Genomic DNA, 21927 nt, shown 5'->3' with positions numbered 1-21927 from the left:
CACTCCCCAGTTCTCCCCAATTCAACTCTCCCAGCACTAGGTGACCACTAATCTACTTTCTGGCTTTATAGACCTTCATATTCAAGACATTTTATATAAATGGAATCATACAATATGAGTCCTTTGTGACTAGCTTCTTTCACTTAATATGTTTAAAAGTTTCATCCATATAGGTTTCTTCCATGCCAAGTTTCACAGCATGTAGCATTACTTCATTATTTTTTGTTGTCAAATAATATTCTATTGTATGGATATATATTATATTACTCATTTCATTAGCTGATGGATATTTGGGCTACTTTGGGCTATATTTGGGCTATTATGAGCAATGCTGCTATGCATATTCATGTGCAAGTTTTTATGTGGACATGTTTTTATTTCTCTTGAATTTATACCTAGAAATAATTGTTGGAGCATATCATAATTCTATGCTTAGCTATCTGAGGAACCACTAGAGTGTTTTTCAAAGTGGCTCTATCATTTTATATTCCCATGGGCAGTGTATAAGGGGTCCAATTTCTCCAGATCCTTATCAACACTTATTATTACCTGCCTTTTTAAAAACAACCATCCTAGTGAGTGTAATGTTCTTTCTTATCTTCTTTGGATAGTTGTCTACTCAGATCCTCTACCTTTTTAAAAAGTAGACTACCTTTTTATTATCGAAATCTTAAGAGTTTTAAATAGTTGTTTGACTTGTAAGCATTCTTTATAGAGTCTAGATACCAGTCCCTTATCAGATACATAATTTGTCAAAGTGTTCTCCCATTTGGTGGTTTTTCTTTTTCACTTTCTTTCTTTTTTTTTTTTTTTTTATTCATATGTGCATACAATGCTTGGGTCATTTCTCCCTCTTTTTCACTTTCTTGATAGTATCCTTAGAAGCACAAAAGTATTTAAGTTTGATGACATATTGGCCAACTTTTTAAAATTAATTTCTTATTAAAAATAAATCATGTAGAAAAAAAGGCCTGTCTTCTTCACCTCTATATATCCTCAGTTGAGCAAAGTGTCTTACACATAGTAAGTACTCAATACTTTTTCTTTTTTTGCAGTTTTGGGGTTTGAACTCGGGGTCTCACACTGGCTAGGCAGGTACTCTACCACTTGAGTCACACTGCCAGCCCTCAATACATATTTTTTTTAATGAAGTGTTTGTTCCTTCCTTCCTTCCTTCTTTCTTGCTTTCGTGTGTGTGCGCGTGTGTGTGTGTGTGTGTGTGTGTGTGTGTGTGTGTGTGTGTGTGTGTGTTTGTGGTACTAAGGATCAAACTCAAAGTACTCAACCACAGAGCTCCTTTGAATAAAGTTTTAAGACCTGAAGAGGTGTGTGCTAGGATGGGCTGTGCTAGGTGTGAGCCAGTTGATGGATATAACTGGGGTTATATCCAGCATGGAGGATTATTAGGAGGGATAGAATGTGATTTTCCATGTAAGCATGAGAAAGAACATTGAAGGGTATTAGATGCAACACACCTAAGAAGCATACATCATCATCTACAATACACTCTCATTTAAATGCTCAGGTGGTCACTCTCTCTTTTCAGCCACTCTGGAGAGCCAAAGAAAGAACAATGGCTCAGGAATGAGGACAAATCAGGCAGAGGGGCTCTTTCCAGAATCCTTAGCTCAGTGCAACATTCCTGAGGTGGGTAGACTCCTGTTTTTCAAAACTGCTAGGGCTTGTGTGTCAGTGTGGCTGACAGGCAGAGGTTTTTCTAGGGGAAAAAGGAGGTGAAAGCTGGCTTGTTATTTCTATCACTTAGCCTTTGCCAAGAACAGCAAAAATATCTGAAAAGCTGAATGTCCAAACCAGGGCATGCCTCATCAAAGTACCTCAGGGATCCTGGACTTGGCTGCCCAAGAGAGGTATTTCACCAGGTAGAGAAAGAGGTATGGTATGAGTTCAGGGTTGCCTGAATCAGTTTGGAAAATCAATCTGTCTCAAGCCCCAGAGCAAAAGGATGGGTAACAAGCAGGGGTCTAGAACAGAGGTGTGGGAACTCATCACTTGTAGCAACAAAGAAAAGGATTCAAAGACAAGGATCTCTACCCTTCCATTCCCTGACTTCCACTATATCACCTCCCTCCCTATCCCTACCCCACTGCTGGGGATTGAACCCAGGGCCTCCTGCTTCCTAAGCACACACTCTGCCACTGAATTACACCCACAGCAATAACAAAGAAGGAAGGGCAGAGTGAGTTTCAGAGGCACATACACATGCACACACGCACACACACATGTATGGAGCTGCTTCTGGGAGGGCAAATAAATATTCATGAACAGTTCAGTGTGTGAAAAGCAAGGACAGAGGATGACAAATGGTGCCAATTAGAAAGGGTAGTATCTATTTTTAAAGTGGCTGAATAAATGATAAAGGATTGCTTGCTAAAAATATTGTGCTTGACCCTCTCCCTCATGGCTGAGTCCCTCTTCTATGCCTGGTGACAATAAACAGAACTTTCTCTCTTAGTGGTAAGTGTAACACTGTATGGCAGCCTCATGTTTGCTTCCCAGGTTCACCCTGAGTTCCTGGCTGCAGCAGGAAGATATTTTTGTGAGAAGCATTCAGGGCACAGGTCTATATGCTGAGTTGGGTACTCATGCCTCAGAGGACTCGCATGTTCTGAATGGTTCCAAAAGGAGGCATTGGTGATAAAGGGGCAAGGTAAATGGAAGGCTCCTCTGGAAAATTCAACTACAGAAGTACCAAAACCTAATATACCAAAAAGGAGGAAGGAACTCTAACTACTTTCCCCAAGATAAAAATTTACCTCATAAAATGGGTATTTGGTGAGGGTCATTTCATGGGACTGATGAGTCACTAAAATCAAGTTTCTTATCTGTTTCACACTCCTGATCTCCCAATACTCATATCCAGGATTCTCCTCCTGGATTGGATATGACCTATGGCACATGGTAATAAAGAGAAGGGATAAGCTGTTGTATGACTCATTGGCAGAGAAAACAGCAGAAACCCAAATTGTATGTGGGCCAGTGCACTTCAGTTTTATCTCAAATGTTCAAAATCTCACCCAAGCCAATTCTGGAAGGGCATGCGATCATGCTATCATAGTTTCTCTCTCTCTCTCTGTCTTTCTCTCTCTCTCCTTCCCTCCCTCTCCCTTTGTCTCCTTCCCCCTCTCTCTCATATGTGTTTGCTTCTCTCAACATTTAGCACCACTTAGCACAGTGATAAGAGCTTGGCTTTTAAGTCACATGGCCTGATTCAGTCTTGGATCTAATACAGTCAAGCTGTGACCCTAGGCAAGAACTTAACCTCCCCAGGTCTCAGTTTCTTCATGCACAAAATGCAAATAATAATAGTATGGATTTCATGATAGTATTTTCTTGGTCAGATCCAATGAGAAAATGTAGTAAGTCTTTTAGCTCAGTGCCTGACGTACTATAGGTGCTCATGTTTCTAAACATCCTTCATGCCTTGTTCTAAACTCAACATTTTGAAGGCAGTAACTGACAAATGCATCTTTCTATGCCTTGACAGCATAACAGAGATGAAACTCAGTAAACATTTGTCAAATGAGCTGGGTTCCTTAAGCATGTGTGCCACAAGCAATAAGCATGGCTGCCAATTGCATTTGTCCAGTTCACAGGTCCCTGATATGCTCTCTATCTCCACATTACTCCTTCTAATCTCTAGGAAGGTATGCAGGGAAGGCAACAAATACCCCTCTCAGCATCAGGAAAAAGTGAGAGTCAACTGGAAAACAAATGTGTGGGCAGTACATATGGTTCCCCAGAGTGGTACCCTATCGATTTTCAAATGTCACTATTAATAACAACAGAAGGCAGAGATAGAACATGTTTCTACTGAGATAATCACAGCATCTTATAGGAACATCTCGTCTATCTCTCCATGGCCCCAGAAGGTGTGGGAGAATATTCCTAACTTCTAGGAAAGGGTGTGAGAGGCCAAGGGCTTGGCCAAGGTTACTGTACTAGTCAGTGGGACCCTGATACTTCTGATCTTTTGAGTCCCTATGTATCCCTGAATGGTATCTCTGCTGCTGTAGGGCTTCCCCAGCATGATTCTTTTGGGATGTTTGTAGAAAAAAAAGTTACCTTTTAACAAAACAGCCATGGAGGTGAATAGCAACAGGTACTACTTCAAAAAGCATCCTTAACCATTACTGCTATTTAGCCTAGTCCTCCCCTTCCCCTTGTCATCAAGAATAGTATCTGACTAGTAGTTTAGCGGCTCAAGTGCCACAAAGAAAAGGGTACAGAGCAAGGATAAGTCCTTTCTTAAACCATGAGACCCCACTGGTTCTCCTATGCTCCAACCCTTCCCACCGAGCAGAGTCACCCATCTACCCAGTCACATACAAACCTGTTCCCAGGAGAAAAAGAGGAATGGGGAATACTGGCAGAAGCTGTGAATATGAATGACAGTGGTGCCCAAGAAGATAGAGAGTCTGTGAGACATAAGCCTCGTTGGCATACCTCCCCCGAGATGGATCCTAACCATTCCAGACAAGAGCTTCCTCTGTTGCCGGCAGTTCATGCAGCCATCACCCTCTATCTATCCTGCCCACAGTCTAGGTATTAGAGAAATTGGAGGGACAGGATAGCCATGAATAGTCTGTGCCATCCTGGAGGCACAGCACCTCACATGTGTAATCACAGCTGTTCAGGAGGCAGAGATTAGGAGAATCACAGTTTGAGGCCAGGCTGGGCAAAAAGTCCATGAGACCACCATTTCAATCAATAAGTCAAGTGTGATGGTACACACCTATAATCCCAGCTATGTGGAGGCATAGATAGGAAGATCAAGGTCTGAGGCTGGGCCTGGAAAAATATGCAAGACCCTAGCTGAAAATATAGCCAAAGTCAAAAGGGCTATGTGTGTGGCTCAAGAGGTAGAACACCTGTCTGGCAAGTACAAGGCCCTTAGTTCAAACCCCAGTACTGTCACACAGGGCTATGTTGAAGGATTAGTGAAGGCAGTTATAATGCTCTCCTGACCCAGACAACAGGTTCCAATGAAAGTATGGCAAATTAAAGGCCAAGGAAAACACTAAATTTATATAACCAACAGGATAAAGAGTCTAGCCAGCCTTCTGGTCACTGACTAGAACAGCAGCATCTCCAGGACTCCAGAAGAAATACTACTCAGGGCAGATGTAAAGTAAAAGCCAGTCTCAAGTACAAAAGAAAGCTCCATAGACTCTGCATGTTGACAATTACATAGTCCGAGGCAAGACTGACACTGAACCATCAAGCTTCCCTTTCTATATTTTTGGGGCCTCTAGGTTACAGAGAATCAGGCACAGCCCTCAAGTAGAATTGCCATGCCCTTTGTCATCCTTCATATCCAGACAAAAGCAGGGAGGAAAGTCTGAGCACTGCTTGCTTTTGGGGGCCCAAGCTAGAATTTGGCAAAGCATTCCACTGAGCCAGAACTAGAAAAGGAAGACATAACCCTTACAAAAATGAAGGCTGTATTATACACGGTGCTCAGGTGCTATTCTTTGCTGGGGACAAGCAAAACAAGCAAATTAAACTCTTTTGTGCTTGACACATGGCAGCAGTAGAAGCTATAGCCACAGCAGCTAGTAAGGCCAAAGTAATGGTAGGACCTGGCAGTAAGTGGGGAGAAGAAAAGCTGGCTCAGTTCTTAATTCTACAGCAGCCTAAGGGAATGACATAGGCCTTGGTTTTACCGTCTCTGACAGGAGGCTAAGAAACCTCATCTTCATTTCTTAGGAACAGTGTCATTTAAGTATATTCCACTTAGTGTTAGAGTTGAAAAATGTCAGCAAGGAAGTCAGTCCTTCTTTCCTCCCTCCTTCTTTCCTTCCTTTTTCTTATCACCTCATTCTGAGACACTATGCTGTACAAGTTTCCATCTAGGGATAAGTGAGATCTCTTGACTTCTACTGACCTGCCTAGTTAGCAATGAAACAGGAAAACACCTCCCACGGCAAAATGAAAGCAGACTTCAAGCCACTTTCCTTCTGGCTGACTCCCATGTAAATGAGCTGCCTGCAGCCTGACTCACAGGAGCTCAAAATGGAAAAATGAAAAGGAAAAAAAGTATAGTTCAAAGGGAAGGGTGATACTTATCTATGAGATGAAGTTTCTATGGGCCTACGCACAGCATGCTGCCAGAGACGTGGCATGGGCACGAGCACTTGAAAAACAACTCAGTGGCACACTTTTCAAGCCAGCAAGAACCTCTGATATGCAGTCCTTTAGTTTCTGCAGAGAGGAAATTAAAGTCCCAGAGAAGTAAAATGATGACTAAATGTCAACTAACTGTCTGCAGACCTAAGACTGTGTGCCATACATCCAGACTCCTGAACTCGACTATACCGGGCACCAGTGGCTCATGCCTGCAATCCTAGCTACTCAGGAGGCAGAGATCAGGAGGATCACGGTTCAACGCCAGTCTAGGCAAATAGTTTGCAAGACCCTATCTTGAAAAAAAAAAAAATCACAAAAATAGGGCTGGTGGAATGGCTCAAGGTGAAGGTCCTGAGTTCAAACCCTAGTACTGGGGGAAAAAAAAAGACTAGATCCAAGTCACTCTCAGGGTCAGGGTACTATGTCCCACAACCCACCCCAGGCCCATGGCTAGAGATCAGTGGTTGCGGTGTGCTGAGAGGGAACTTGGGCTTCCTCCCTCAGTTCCTGTCCTGAGAAGTATAGCCCATCAGTGAAGGCAAACCCCAGGCTCTCTAATAACCCAGACAATGTTCTGCACTAACAAGTTTTCTGGCAAGACATCATGGCACCACCATCCTAATGGACTTGGTGATTAATAGGACTGCAGATCTGCACAGAATTAGACCTTCTTCCCCTACCCTTTTCTGGATTGCAGGGTTCCTACAGGAAGGAGTAGCCCTAAGTAACTGTTTGAACCAAACACTGAAAAAGAATATATCTCTCTATAGATAGTCAATTTGAATCTATACATTATGCACCCCTGCTGGAAAGAAAAAAAGAGCCAAATTAAATTAACATTTTCTCTGGAAGATATCTGCCCCAAAAGACAAAAAGCACTCTGGAGTTACACCTAATTCCCAACTCCAGGCAGCTTGTGGCTCCCCCTTTGCTCTCTTCCCTCCTGGCTGGACAGCTCCAGATGTGTCTGAGTTTCAATGATTCACTCTAATGATAATGCACCCTCAGAACAAATCATGGATTCTGATTGATTTAGGAGGCAACTTGCACAAATACTTGTAATCTAGTCCTAATCTTGTATGTTTCCATTCCAATTATCCTGCATCAATGGCTTAAAAATGGGAACTGTCTGGTGTACATTTTAATAGAGAATAAATCTAGGTTACTGTGACCCTTTCTTCTCCCAGGCTTGGGACAGCACCAGTCACCTCAAGGAGCTGACTGGGCCGAATCAGCTCTAACTCTATTCAACTCTTTAAGGATTCAATTAATCATAAAGCCAATTCCATTCTGGGCTGTCCATCTGTCTTGCCTCCTTCAGGGACTAATAATCACTTACTGTGTGTTTTTACACACTAGTTGAACTGAAATTAAAACTGATTTCACCAAGGAGTACTCAAAAAGAAGAAAATCCCTTTCTTGGAGGAAGATTTCACAGCTATTTTAATAATCTGTTTTGATAAAATAGTTTCAAATAAACAAAAGAGCATTTTTTTAACTTCAGAATTCTTTTTTTTTTTTTAAGACAGGGTCTCATATTCACAAATACATGATCTTCCTGCTTTAGCCTCCCGAGTGCTGGTATCATAGACACGTGCTAACATGTCTGGCAAAACTTCAGAATTCTTAACATTGTAAAATAATTCCTATCCCTCTAATTCTAAGAAGAGGGCAACTCCTTGGAGAATCAGAAACTCTCCAAGTTGGATGATACAACAAAGAGACTCAATGTATCCCAGGGTGTGGGCATCCCCAAAAAATATAAGAAAAAAATTGAGACAATTTGATATTTGATACATTATTTTAAGAAATCTAATAAGTCATCCATCCTGGGACTAGCGGATTTAATTTAACACTTAGAAAATTTTTTTGTGATACTGGGGGTTAAACTCAGGGTCTTATGCTTGCTAGGTAGGTACTCTATCACTTGAGCCATTCCACCAGCCTTTCTTGTGTTGATTATTTTTTGAGATAGGGTCTCATTTTGTACTCATGGTGGCCTAGACAGTGATCTTCCTATTTGTACTTCCCTGCATATCTGGAATGACAGGTGCACCCCACGATACCTAGCTGCTGGTTGAGATAGAAGTCTAGATAACTTTTTGCCCAGGCTGGCCCTGAACAGTGGCCTTGAATGGTGATCCTCCCAATCTCAGCCTCCCAAGTAGCTAGGATTATAGGCATGAGTAACTGGTGCCCAGCTTAGAATTATTTTTGATTTTGAATTACTTATCAAGAGAGGAAGATGAATACCATATTGTTTTCAGCATTCAGGACCTCTGGGACAGAGGAGTCTAAGCCCTTCCTCTCCTCTAAAGAAAAGGAAATATGGCTTTGTTTTCTGTAAACAGCCTGGCTCTCCCAGAAGCATTAAAGTATCTGTCTTGGCAAACACTCAGGATGGCACCCACTTATCCACCCCTAAGTCACTCTCTATCCCTGTGAGGATAGTCTCTTTACAAGGAATATGACTGTGAAAAGAGCCATGGCTCAACCAGTTGGCCACCTGGGTGGGGAAGCATTCCCAACTTGTCAGCCAGTTTCAAAGGGGAAATGCTGAGCTTTTTATTTTTACTTTTCACAGTTACAAAGTCAAAGCATTTGAGTCCCTATAGTCTCCAAAGCTCCTAGGGGCCATGGTATACCTAGCACCATGGTATACCAGAATTCTATACCTGGTTCTCACAAAATAATCCTAGCACAGTGGAGGGAAGACACTGCAGTCAAGGAGACACAGCATGTGGCTTCTTTATTGCCTTAACAGCTTTTAAACTAAAAATTTTGAATTACACAAATTCCCAATCAAAATTAATGACACAGTCACGCCAAACTTAACATCAAAAATGTTTTGTGAGTCATATTGGCTCTAAAAAGCCACCCGTAATCACTTCTTAGACACAATAATCAAATACCTCCTTCATCTGAACAATAAATTTTGCCTAGCAATAAGTCAAATTAATTAGAGTATTGTCACTTTTAAACATGGGTTAATGAAAGCATTTTCTCAAAAGCTTCTACCTGAGTCATTTTATAATTATTTAAAAACAAAAAATTACCTCCTAAGAAGCTCTTTTATGAACTGACAAAGAATGATGTTCAAAATACTTTGTTAAATGGAAAACTAAATTACAGATTTATGTATCTACCTTTTGTGTTACAAAACAAGAGAAAAAAACCAAAATACTGTCAGATTTGCCTAAATATGTACAGACAGCTCTAGCAGAAACTGGCAACACTGGCTGCCTTAAGGAAGAGAAACTGGGTGGCACAGGGACAAGGTGGGAAGAGACATCACCACACCCTTTTGTGCCCCTTTGCATCTTGAACCATGTGACTATATTACCAAACCAGAGTTGAAAGACATACATTTAATTTTAAGTAAGTAAACTCATAGACGCTAATTTGGATGCTTACAAAATACTCCAGAGAAGTCTGACTATGTTCTGTGAGGAAAATGAGTCACATCTCTTAGCCATACAGTTTTAGTGAACCTCCAAATACAGATTTCAAGAACATGGGCTCAAGATTAGCCTGAGAAAAATAGGGCCCAAGTGGTCACTATATCCGCTATTCTGTGATATGCTATAGCAGCAAAGGAAAGATAAAGTAAGGAAGAAGGGAGGAAAGGTTGGGAATGAAAGCTTGATTCTATATATCATAACTGTTGCTACATCAGGCACTACCTAGCATCATAAGCCACCAACAATTTCTCACCTTTGTAAAAGGGGAAACTACAGCTCATTTAAGTCAAAGTCCGTAGTGAGTCACAGGGCTGGAAAAGGGGCTTTATGTGACTTTTGCAGGAACACATACTTCAGATCCTAGGAGTTCTTTAACTGGGTAGGAAATGCCACCTGAAGGCTATAGCGTAGCCTGAAAACCAAGCTTCTGACTCATGTTCTCATCCTGGCTGCCAGATGGCTCTGTGGTCTTGAATAGATCACTTCGGCAGAGGCACTAAGTGGGATGTGAGGCCCACTAATTGCTATCCACAGCTCTTTGCCAGAGCATCTATGTGGCAGGGCATGGTGATGCATGCCTGTAATCTGAGTATTTGGGAGGCCGAGGCAAAAGAATCACAAGTTCAAGACCAACCTGGGCTACAGAGTGAGACCCTGTCTCAAAACACCAAAAAGTACAAAAATAAAAGAGAAACGAAAAAGAATTTAAAAAAAGAAAAATATCTATGCCACAGGGATTCATATTAAGTGCTAAAGGTATGCTTACAGGGCTTGCCTATTCCTGTCTCCTCCTGGCTAGGAAGTACCCACAAATTTACTCCTGGTTTTTGTTTCTTTTTGAATCTCTGCACCCACACCAAACTGGGCCTCCACTTACTCCAAACAGTTTTCCACCAAGATAGTGAGGACTGTGAAAAGATGCATGCTTAGAGTAAAGACATGAGAGTGACCACTAAGAGGGAATGTCCTAGGACACCCCAGAACTTCCAGTCTAGTACCACACAGAAACCCTACTGGAGTAGTCTTTGTTCTCAACTCTTTGCCATGAGAATCCACAGAAAGTAACCACAGAAGGTAATTTGGAGAGGGCTCCTGCAAATTAGACAGGTGGTTTTCATTTTATTTTTCAATGCTTTCCAGCCAGCTTTTTAAAGAAGCTTGCAGTCTTCTTTATCCCTCCCAGTTTTGGGGGTGCTGAGCAAAGGGAAGGCCGCAGGACAGGAGACACTACAGCCCATTCTATTCTGTGCTTTCCTGTCAGAAAGAGTAGGAAAGCCCAAGACAGTCTGCTTTCTAGCATGGTGGCCAAATTCTCTGGATGAAGGCTGGGGCACTTAGGGTCCAGCTATAATTCTTTCCCAGCAGCCTGGCTGTGTGGCAATGGGAACAAGGCAACTGATCAAATGTAGAATAAAAGTGGAGACAAAATGGGATAGAAATAAATTAGCTTTAAACCTCAAGGTTGTGTATGCAAGTGAAATGAAGTGGGGGTTGGGAGACAGCCTGGGAAGTCAGTCTTGAAGATTTCCCTGAAACAAGGGGATTATGGATTGTCCAATAAAAGGAAATCCTTCTGCTCCACAGCCACATGACAGCCTCTTTACACAGGGCTGTTCATTAAACACTTTGCACACATTCTGAGATAATGAGATGAAGCCAACTTCCTAAAACAAAACAACCCAAGGCTCCCTCACCAGGACTTCTGCCCAGACAGCACACGGCTAAAAGGCTTAGTGGTCATCAGTAGGGCACAGGGTCAATATTTCCTGCCATCTTTCCATTACTGCCTTCCCCCTAGACTTTATGGATTTCCTTCTATGAGCATTGAATTACTGTAACCAGTAGAAGAGAGGCTGGGAGGGAAAACTTCTAACTGATCAGAATTCAATAAACAAAACATTTGAAAATGCTTCACATGTGGGAGAGAAAAGAAGTACAATGGAAGGAGAGTCCCATCCATGGCCTTGTGACTTAAATATCATAGAAAAACCACTCAGAAGGAGCTTTGATTGTTCCAAACAATGAACCACCCTCCTTTACCCTCTTCATTTGCTCTCCCCCTCCTGATATTACTCCTCCTTTTGACATGACCCATTTTACACTACTGCCCTTTGTTGTTTAAGTGTCTGTTCATTGTTGGGTGGCGGGGGGTTGCCTTGGTATTTTACCTGTAAATATATAGAACTTTACTCAGTTTAATGCCTTCTACTTTTATTCCTTATCCTTTCCCCCACCCTATATTGTTCAAGTTTTCAGTGTATTTCATTGTATCTTGTTCCTACACAGATGTGATATCCCCCACCCACCTTTTGAATCTCACTAAGAGTTAGCATCAAAAAGCAACAAAATTCTCAGCACTTAGAAGGAGGTTAAATCAGAAGGATTGCAAGTTTGAGGTCAGCATGGGCTACATAGTGACATCCTATCTTAAAAAAGAAAAACAGAAAAATGATTAGGAATTACTACATCAAAAGCTAAGGGAGAAAGGAAACCTGGGGAAGAAACTGGATATTGAAGTCACTCAGGTCTAGAACACTAATGGATTCAGTCAAACTTGGTTTTTGGTTTTCGCACCTCTGTGGGGAAAAGGGAACATAAGCCAAAGACAAGAGCCATCTAAAGTGGAAATCCTCTCCACATTTATCCCAAGAGTACTTTCTGGAGTCCTAACTAAAGGTGACTCAGAATGACTATCTGAGCAATGGGGAAAGGGAAGTAAAAAAACAAAACACACACACAAACACACAGACAAAAGCATAAGACACATTCCAGCCTTTGTATGGTTTTAAAACCTATGTCACATCCTTTGGGTAATGTGAGAAACCTCAGGCTAAGAACCTGATTTGAGACAGTCCAGGATTTATTAACTACCTCCAGGCACCCGTCAGAAATCAATATAAATTCTTTCTTTTTAAAGAAGGCACTTTCTTTCTTGACCCAAATAATTTTTTTAAAAACAGTTAGTAGTACAAACAACCAAGTGTATGAGAAAAGAAGGCACCATTGGTACAAATTAGTGGAAACAAGAGCTGGAACTATAAAACATGGGTTATAAAATAATGGCTCACAATGTTTGAATAAATAAAAGGCATATTCTAAAATATCTGCAGTGAACAAAAAACTATTAAACTATTAAAAGAGACATACCAAACTTTAACAAAGATATAAATAAAACTTCTAAATATTAGAAATATAAACCCATAATTAAATATTTAATGGATAGATTCAACAGCAGATTGGACACAGCAGAAGGGAAAATAAGTAAACTGAAAAACAGGCTACACAGAATTTGTCCAGACTTCAGCAGAGATGTGACACAGAAAGGAAATATGGAAAAAGGTATAACATATGGACGACCAAATAAGAAGGTCTAACATGTATTTAATTGGAGATTCAGAAAGATAGAAAAGACACAGAAACAGAGATAGTATTTGAAGAGATAATGGCTGAAAATATTCTAGAACAGATGAAAGTAACAAATCCAGATTGAATATATTGAACAAACTTTAAGCAGAAAAAAGGATTTTAAAATGCTTTAAAAATCTACAACTATACATATCATAATGAAAAAGAACAGAAATTCAAAGAGAAAATCTTAAAAGCAGATGGGAGAAGGAGATTATTTTCAAAGGAATGACCAAAGTTATTATTTTGAAAGTTAGTGACAAAAAACTTCAACAGCAACAATAAAAGGCAGACTAGGATGTATATTTAATTTGCTGAAGGAAAGCAAATATTATCACAACATCTATGTCCAGAGAATTTAGTTTGTGCTTTATTTTGCAAATAGATACAAAAACTAAGACATATTTAGACAAAAAATGAGTTTGCCACCTCATACAACATGTGCATCTATACAAATAAGCGTGTATATATAAATATACACGCATGTAGGTATATACATACGTGTGTGATATATTTACATATTCACATATTCAGATGTTCCTTGACTTCTGATGGAACTACATTAAAGCTTATCCAAAACTGCAAATGTATTTAGCACTGAATACTGTAAGTTAGTAACACAGTAAGTACACTGTAGACTATTGGCTACTTATCCTTATGACTGCCTGGCTGACTGGGAGCTGTGGCTTACTGCTACAACTCAGCAACATGAGAGAATATTATACTACATTTTACTAGCCAGGAAAAAAAAAATCAAACTTCAAAATATGAAGCAAGGGGCTGGGGGCGTGGCTCAAGTGGTAGAGCACCTGTCCAGCAAGCATGAGGCCCTGAGTTCAAACTCCAGTGCAGCCAAAAAGAAAGAAAAAATATGAAGTACAGTTTCTACTGAATTCATATTCAGTTATTCAGTGCATGATGGTGCATCATAAACTCAAAAAAATCATAAGTCAAATCATCATAAGTATGGGACAATCTGTGCATGTGTAGAGTACGGCTGTGAAGTTTGATACAGGAATATTTTACTTTCCAGGTATAGAACACATATTATTTTCAGGCACATGTACAATGTTTACAAAAACTGAATATGTATTGTATTAGAAAGCCTCACGTTACTGTAATGAAATGCCTGAGCCAATTAGTTTATAGAGAGAAAGAGGATATTTTGGTTTATGGTTCTGGAGAGTCTAGTCTATCAGGTGGCTGCTCTGCTTTGGGCCTCTGGTGAAGGCAGGGAACATATGTTGGAGCAAATCATTCATCTCCACATCAGCCATGAAGCAGAGAGACTGAGAGGTTGGGGCCCACAATCCCCTTCCAGGGCATGCCCCCAGTGACCTAAGCATCTCCCATTGGGCTCTACCTCTCAAAGGTTCCAACATCTTCCAATAGTATCAACCTAGAGACCAAGCCTTTAACACAGACTTTTGGGGGATACTCATACAAACCATGGCAGATATTAACCAAACAAAAAGTCTCAACTAATTCCAAATGGCTAATATAATAATTAAGAGAACTTCTGACCATCACCTAGATGTCAGCAACAAAAACATAACTAGAAACTTTGCTTTATATCTGGAAATCAAGAAATACAATCAAATACGACTCAAAGAAATCATAATGGAAATTTAAATATTATCAACTGAACAGTAATCAAAATACTATATATCAAACTTTTGATGCAATTAAAGCAATAATTAGAAGAAAACAGAAATAAAAAAATTTAACACTAAAATTTATGGATATAATAAATACATTTGACACAATGAAGAAAGAATCTGTTAACTGGAAAATAAAGTGAAAGAAGTCATCTAAGAAGAAGTATAAGAGGTAAAGAAATTAAAGAGAAAGAGATTCTTTTGTGGTTCACATGTGTGATGATTGGGTTTTTATACCATTGTGTAAGATGTGTCTCCCTCAAACCTTGTTACAATGTGACATTAAAAAAAAAAAAAAAGAAGAAGAAGAAAGAACAGTTAAAAGATATTAGAAACGTGGGTCCAATATAATCCCAGATATTGAATCTGGGGGAAAACCATAGTACTGGTAATAAGCCAGAAAATAACGGAAGTTTGTGGATTAAAGCAGCACATTGACAGCCAAAGAGAACAAACTAAAACAAATCATATTTGGACATATGATAAAGCTTGCTGATAACTAAATATGAAAGAAAACCTTTTAAATGATCATGGGAAAACTGATTACCTATAGAAGGCAAAAACTATTAAACTGGCAAAAAATAATTTTTCATCAGTAATAACAGATATCATAAAGATAACTAGATATAGTATCATTTAAGAGAGAAAGAAAATGATAGTGGTATTAGGAAAAACTAAGAAAGCATTACTACCAGATATTTACTAAAAGACTAACACTAGGAAACTGAATCACAGAAAGAAAAATAGGACAAAAAAAATCAGTAAACATGTTGGTACATTACAAATAATCATGAATTTTGTAAAATATTGGCATTGGTAATGATAATAACCCTGATTTATGAAATTGGTTAAAGATGAGATAGAAATAAAATATTACCCAAAAAATCATTTAAACAAGAGACTAGAGAAACTGGAGTTAAATCATCCTTAGAGTTTTTGTAAAGTTTGACAGGAGGTGGAAAGCTTTACTTAAAACTTCAGCAGCTCAATGAAGCATCTTAAAAACTAATAGTTGAAACAGATGGCAGGAAATAATCCAAATGTCAATAAACCACAACAAAAGGAAGTGAATTAACTATCCAATAAAATATAAAGATAATTGTATTAATAAACCCCCCCCCACCTATATGCTGTATAAAAACAAAAGATCTATCATAAATATAATGTTAAAAAAGACTGAAAGGAAAGGGATAGAAAAAGATACACCAAGAAAATACTAACAGACAGATCTGGTGGTCCATGCCTGTAATCCCAGTACTTAAAAGGCAGAGGCAGGAGTACTGTGAATTTGAGGCCAGTCTGGGCTACATAATGAGACTGTCTCAAACAAACAAACAAAAAGGAACATACTAACAGAAAGTTAGCAAACATATTAATATTAGGTAAAATAGACCTTAAGGCAAAAATGACTTATTATGAGTAAAGATTATCATGACTTGATATAAGGTACAATAAGGAATAGGCATAAGGTTATTAAAATCACACATGTGCATACATTTAATAATTTTAGTTCAAAAGATAGCAAAAATTGAATAATTACAGGAAGAAATGGAAACACATGACCATAGTAAAACATTTTATTAATAACTACTTAGAAAAGAAATTAAGGTTGGTCACAAATTAGTAAGAAAATAGGAGACACAAACATGTTATGAATAAAACTGAATGCATAAACAGATACATAAAGCAAAAATATAATATGTACATTATCCAACAAATAAAAAGCATTCAATCATAGGCTAGGGGAGTAAGTCAGTGGCAGAACGCATGCCTAATATGTACAAGGACCTGAATTGGATCCCCAGCATCACAACAGAGACAGACACACACGTGTACACACACACATACACACACACAGAATCAACTCATTCCTTAGAAACATTCACAGAACATTTACAAAAACTAAACCTACCTGGCAAGCAAAAAAAAGGAAATATCAATTAATATCAAAGAATTACTATCACGCACACCATTATCTTGGCACACAACGTAATATAAATGAATACAGGAAAGGAAACTGGATTTGGGAAAAACCACATTACTAAATAATTAATGGATTTAAGAAAACCATGATTTAAGTTACAGAATATTTAACTATGCTATGCATTCAAACTTGAAAAGTTATAAAGAGAACAAAAGAGTGACCCAAAGACAGTGTGTGGAAGAAAAAAAGAAAGTGAACTGCAGAGCTAACGATAGAAAATAAAGGGGAAATAAAGGGGAAAAGGCTAAAAAAAAAACTAATAGGAGACAATCCTCTAGCAACATGGGCCAAGTAAAAAAATGAGAGAAACACATAAAAATTACTAGGAGTGAAAAGAGATATATAATGATAGAAAACAGACCAAAAAAATCCTATTTGAATATTATGAACAACTTTTTGCCAGAGAATTATTGAAATTAAATAATTTTATAGAGGAAAATGACTTAATAAGAGATAGAAAGTCTACAGGCTTATAATATTAATGAAATTAAATAATAATAATATCATAAAAACTCACTCATCAGTATAAAAAAACAAAATTATCAGTAATTTAAAAAACCACTGTGTACCATATGCCAGACTTCTTCCCTCTTCACAGAAGAAATCGCGGCCTAAATGCTGTGTTTCTCCTTCACTTGATTGTTTTAGTAGTTATAATGGTGTATATGTGTGTATTTGTATAATCAACATATCGTTTCACCTATTTTCAAAATATAAATTTTATCCTATTTGCAAATAACAAATACTATAAGGTACTTAGACATATCAAAAGAGATTCAATATCTACATGAAAAAAATTCAGTTTCATTAAAGACTTAAACATTTAAGTATAAAAATATACCATGTTCAGAGAGGTGAACACAATTTTGTAAATATGTTCTCACAAATTAATCTATAAATTTACTGTGTACCATCTAAAATATCTACAGTTTTGGCTAAATCTGACAGAGTATGTCTACAATCCATATGGAAGAGTAAAGGGCCAAAAAGTATCCAATGCTAAAGCTGCAGCAATTGAAATAATATACAACTGCTGTAAGGATAAAAAGAGACCAGAATATCAGAAAATAAACCAATACAAGTAAGGGAACTCAGTATATAGTAGAGAAACCATTAAAATTCTCTGAGGAAAAAGACTACTCACTACATGATGCCCCATCATAAAATCCAAAATTAAAAAAACAAAAACTAAAATTTTTATTTTAGTTTATAAAGATAAATTTTAGAATTAAAACCTAAGTGTCAAAACTTTATATTCTTAGGGCTGGTGCTGTGCTCAAGCAGCAGAGCACCTGCTTTGCAAGCACGAAGCCCTGAGTTCAAACCCAGGATTCACCAAAAAAAAATCAAAAACAAAACAACAAAACTTTATATACTCTTAGAAGATAAGGAGACTATCTTTGCACTTTAAGGTATTTCTAAAATATAAAGAGTATAAAGTTTAAGAAAATACTGGTTGTTTTTACTTTATAAAAGTACTTTTAAGGACTGGAGGTGTGGCTTAAGCAGTACATTACCTGCTTTGCAAGTGTGAAGCCATGAGTTCAAACCCCAGTTCCACCAAAAATAAACAATTACTTTAAAATGCCTATAACAAAAGGCAATGTAATCAATGGTTTTTGTTTGCTTGTTTTCTGTTTTTTACAGTGCCAGGGGTGGAATCCAGGACCTTATTCATGATAGGCAGTCTTCCACTGAACTATATCCCCATCATTACATAAGCAGTGTTAAATAACTAGCCACACACCAGAAAATATTTGCTATGTACATAACTGACAAAAAAATTAGTACCAAGGTCATATATGATATGTATGAAAATACATTATATATGATACATAAGCTCTCAGATTATATCATATGCTAAAAATAAAGACTCAATGTAAAAATGAGCAAAAGATATTATAATAAAATTTTAAAAGGAAGCAGTACTGACAGCATGAGAACATACAAAAAGGTAAACAAATGAGAGATAGCGAGAGAGAGAGAGAGAGAGAGAGAGAGAGAGAGAGAGAGAAGCTTTAGAAAGATGTACGAAACACCTTTTAAAAGAGGAGAGGCTCTCTGTAGTTCTACTCTTCCCTCAAAGATATGAATCTAATAACCTGAACCTATGAACAGGCACTTAATAAGAAACTTGGAAGACCACAAGTACCTCTAACTTTGGAAAGCATTGTTGATTCTTCTTTGTATCCAGATATCTACTCAGATGCAGATGGAACCAGAAAAGAAAAGTCATAGGGAATGGAACCTTAGTGCATAATGGGAACTGCTGTCTAGAACTGATGAAAATGACATCCGAGCTTAGTTCTCAGGCCAAGCAACCAGGCTAAAAATCCTAAGAGCACTGTTTCTCTCTTTTTGTTGCTACTGGTACTCAGAAGCTAATCTATCTTTTCTCAGTTTTTATACCCTTATTGTTCTGTAGTTTTGCTATGTTGCTAGAAAAGAATTTCTTAATTACAATATTTGGAATCCAGTGAACTTTCTGAATCAAAATTCAGAAATTGTTTTTCATCAATTTTGGAAAAAAATTTCTTAAATAACATAACCTATCCCATACTTACTTTCCTCATAGTTTTGGAACTCATGTTAGACCTTTTAATTCAATCTTGTCATTTGCAGTAACATGGATGAGATCATAATACGTACAAGAACCTCAGAACAATTATACCAAAACAATACATAAAATTTCTGATGAGTTTTCACAGCTTTTATCCCATCAAAATAGGGATATAGAGTCAAATTACTGGTTTTTAAAGTAAGACAAGATAGTTCTCTCCTGTGTGATTATGCCACAAATTCAATTCTTTCATCTTGCTTTAGATTTTTATAGATTTAAAATGTATTAATTTTGTTTTTAACTAAAAGTATCTGCATGGTTTCAAAGTCCCTTTCTCTATAGTAACTTTTTAATCTTTCATTATTTTAAAAAATATAAGCAGGTAAAAAAGACCAAAATGAAAAAAGAAAAATATGTAAGCACATAAACACATTCTTATCATCTTATTCATACTTTACTTCTTTTATGATTTAATAATACATCCCATAATATATCACAATAGCAATATTCTTTATTATGTTGAAATATTCTTCATTCTTTCTACAACTGTATATCCATGAAATGAAATACATAATTTATTCAATCGTTTCCCTAGTTATGTATATTTGGGTTGTTTCCTTTCTTTTGCTATTACAAACAACACTATAATGAGTAACCTTAGGCATGCATGTCCTTTTGTATTTTTACCAACATACTTTAGAGATAGAATTCTGGAAGTGGGAACACCATTTTGAAGGGTAAATACATGCAATTTTGCTGGATTTCCTTCCACAGAATTGTATCATTTTGTAAATCTACCAGCAAAGTATGAGTACCTATTTCCCCACCATTTCAACAGAATACATCAACTGTTGGACTCCTGCCAATGTGACAGGAGAGAAATAATATCTCAGTGTAGTTTTAACTAATGTTTCTCTTGAGCATTCTTTTACATGGTTAAGCCATCTGCATTTCTTTTAGTCTGTGAACTGTGTATGGTTAGCCTGTTTCATAACAGGACTGCTAGTGTGTTTGTTTATTCTTTAGTTTTAGAAATTCTCTCTCTCTCTCTTTATATATATATAGGATATTAATGCTGTGCCTGTGAAGTAAGGTACAAATTTTTTTTCTTAGTATATTGTTTGTTGAGATCATTTTAAACTAAATTCTCAGCTTGGAGATTTTTGGCCACAAGAGGAGTATGATTTCCAGTCGGAATGTACTCTAGAGTCAACATGGATAAGGAATTTGGGGTGGGGGGGAATTTTTCTACATTGTATTCAAAACTAAATTACCTTACTTACTCCTTTTAAGTGGAAGACTTTTACTTCTCTAATTCTCTCATTCATAAGCCCCAAAGCTTTGTCTCCTGTTCCCTAACTTTAAAAGCTCTTAACCACTAAGGAATAGCAAATATCCCCAAGATAGCTGTCAGTTTTAGTGTTCTGTATCTCTTAGAATTTGAGTTTTATTTAGCTTTAGGATTTCTTTCACTTTCTTCCAGGGCTGCCACATAAGCATTATGATATTATTATTATATGATCATATTATATAAGTATTATATATTATGAATTTTACATATTACATATGTTATCTATATTATATATTATTATTTCCCCTGGAGTTACGCAAAGCAATGATCCTCAGTTTCTTGTTTGCTGATGAAGCATTTGAAGAAATGTTTAAATATTTAATCCAGCATTTTCAGGTTTTTTGAACAAACAGTGTTTTGGGGAAATGCATTAGATATAGAAAACTCCCAGTTCTGCTTTGCTACTTATTGTTTAAATTTTAATTGCAAAAATGATACATACTCAGAGGAAGAAAAATAAAACAAAGTGAAATACAGAAGATAAAAGATCTCCCTGCTCTGGTGGCTTCCTTCCTCCTATAGATTTTTGGTGATTTCACTTTTTGTGTCAGACCATTTACGCTGTAAGCAACCAAACAAACTTGCCCTCTGACAGGTGCTGTGTATATCACAGAGTTAGGTACCAGTTCCCACTCTCCAAAACCTTTCAATTAGGTTGGGGAAATAGGTAGAGAACTGGCATGCAACAGAGAAGTCAATGTATTAAAGTGTCAGTTTAGGGGTCCAGACAACAAATGTTAATAAAGTTGAAGACAAAGAGAACTTTGTGGGCTGGGGCTCTGCAGGAAAGAAATTAAAAGGAGATATTCAATATTGAAAAAGTCTGAACGCAGCCACAAAGGATATGGAGGAGGCAGGGGAACATCATACAGATGGATTCAAAAGAAATGCTGAAAGGACAAATTCATTAAAGAAAGTGGTGCTTCCCTTGCCAGAATAAAGACTTGAATCCTGTAGTACTCACCAAGGCAGCTAATCGGGCAATTAATTTTTCATTAATTGCCATCGATAAAACATAATCAGACTTTGAATGTAGCTTAAGAGCTACGGCTACCCAATTACCTGGGCCAACCTTGGATATTATGCTAATTAATTTATCAGAAACAAATGATTTGAGTACCTCCCTTGCACTGGAGGAGTGTGGGAAAATGAGCATCTAGAGACAAGAGGTCAGACTAGTCCTAAGGGGTCACATTTAAACTTTTGTTTAAATGCTGGCATCCAATCTCTAACCTATTTTCTGGGCCTTCTGCCAGTGAGATAACACACTCATTTCCATGGCCTTATATTTTAAAGGGTCAAAGTATGGCATCTGAATTATCACTGTTACATCATTAATAACAAAAATAGCACTCTCTAGT

General features: G+C 37.7%; 1 protein-coding gene and 1 pseudogene across 4 annotated transcripts in view; one reads left to right on the top strand and one right to left on the bottom strand.

The window, feature by feature from the left end:
* Positions 1 to 21927, bottom strand: part of Sil1 (SIL1 nucleotide exchange factor) — a 269870-nt gene that overhangs the window by 51312 nt on the left and 196631 nt on the right. The gene's annotated exons all lie outside the window — the stretch shown is intronic.
* LOC141424561 (small nucleolar RNA U13) lies at positions 14867 to 14959 on the top strand (annotated as a pseudogene).

This window comes from Castor canadensis, chromosome 6 (genome assembly GCF_047511655.1).
Source record: "Castor canadensis chromosome 6, mCasCan1.hap1v2, whole genome shotgun sequence".
NCBI classification, from domain to species: Eukaryota; Metazoa; Chordata; class Mammalia; order Rodentia; family Castoridae; genus Castor; species Castor canadensis.
Note: the sequence above shows the minus strand (reverse complement) of the source record. Positions and strands in the feature narration are given on the sequence as shown.